Raw genomic sequence first — 1,710 nt, 5'->3', positions numbered from 1 at the left:
GACAGGTACAGTCTTTTGCCTTTCTTCATCTCCCATTTGCTTAGTACAGTACTTGGCACATAGCAGATGCTTCATAAATACTTATTGACTGATTCATCTGCTATGTGCCAGGCACTGTGCTAAGAGCTTTACAAATATTATCTCATGTCTAAAGCCATTTGCAAATTTATGTAAATGCCACCTATTATATTTTTCATTCAGACTTGTGATTTCATTGGTGTGGGGAATGGTAAAGGGAACTCCATCTATCCATGTAGATTAGCAATGATATCAGCTATTACTATTATTATTTGAGCGTGTGTATGATGGGAGGACCTGGGTGGTTCAGTGGGTAGAGCACTAGGCTTGGAATCAGGAAGCCTCTTCTTCCTGAGTTCAAATCTGGCCTCATACACTCAGTAGCTGTGTGACCCTGGGCAAGTCACTTAACCCTGTTTGCATCCGTAAAATGAGCTGGAGAAGAAAATGGCAAACCTCTCCAGTATCTCTGCCAAGAAAACCACAAATGGGGTCATGGAGAGTCAGACACGACTGAAATGACTGAACAACAACAATGATACGTTATTGTCTTTATTTTCAGCATTATTAAATACCTTCCCCCAAAAGAAGGAAGGAATCATCTAAGAATCTTAAGCAAAGATTCTTGGAGTACCTTCTGGTATTCCAGACAGCAATTTTATGTCTCTGATTGATCCTGATTTTGAGACTTAGAGATACTGTTACTATTCTAGTAAGTGTCACATCTAGGTAGATGTGCCTTGAAGAGAAGTCCCCATTTGAATTGCCCTACTAATGTCAGTGTATCTCTTTAAGGCTTATGAGGTGCTTTCCTTATAATACCATGTGGGGTATGTAGGACAAACATGAGAATGTGTAGTGCAATGGAAAGAATACTTGACTCTGCATCCACTCTGCCACTTAGTAGCTACGTCAACAATTGGTTCACAAGAATTTATTAAATGCTTAGTATGTGGCAGACATTGTGATAAGTGCTGAGAATACATTTTTATTTTTTAAAATTTATTTATTTTTAGTTTTAAACATTTACTTCCACAAGATTTTGAGTTCCAAATTTTCACCCCATCTCGCCTCTCCCCCCACCCCAAGATGGCATGCATTCTGAATACCCCTTCCCTAGTCTGCCCTCCCTTCTATCTCTCCCCCCCTTCTCTTATCCCCTTTTCCTTCTATTTTCCTGTAGGGCAGTATAGATTTCTGTACCCCATTTCCTGTATTTCTTATTTCCCAGTTGCATGTGAAAACATTTTTTTAAACATGTGTTTTTAACACTTTGGGTTCCAAATTTTCTCCCTTTCTCCCTCCCCACACACCCTCATTGAAAAGGCAAGCAACTCAATATAGGTTATACATGTGCAGTTATATAAAACACTTCCATAGTAATCATGTTGTGAAAAACTGACTCTATTTCCTTTAATCCTCTCCCACCCCCCCATTTATTCTATTCTTTCTTTTGATCCTGTCGCTCCTCAGAAGTATTTGCTTCTGGTTACCCCCTTTCCCAATCTGCCCTCTTTTCTATCATTCCCCTGCTCTCTAACCTGCCTGCCTTACAGACCTGTTAATGAGAGTCAATCAATAAACATTTATTAAGTGTCTAATGTGTGCCAGGCACAGTACTAAGTGTTGATTAACTGAGATAACATATATAAAGCGCTTTTCCAGCTAAATTGTGAATATATATGTGAATAT

The sequence above is a fragment of the Vombatus ursinus genome, unplaced genomic scaffold (genome assembly GCF_900497805.2).
Source record: "Vombatus ursinus unplaced genomic scaffold, bare-nosed wombat genome assembly UNPS02011591.1, whole genome shotgun sequence".
Classification (NCBI taxonomy): Eukaryota; Metazoa; Chordata; class Mammalia; order Diprotodontia; family Vombatidae; genus Vombatus; species Vombatus ursinus.
Note: the sequence above shows the minus strand (reverse complement) of the source record.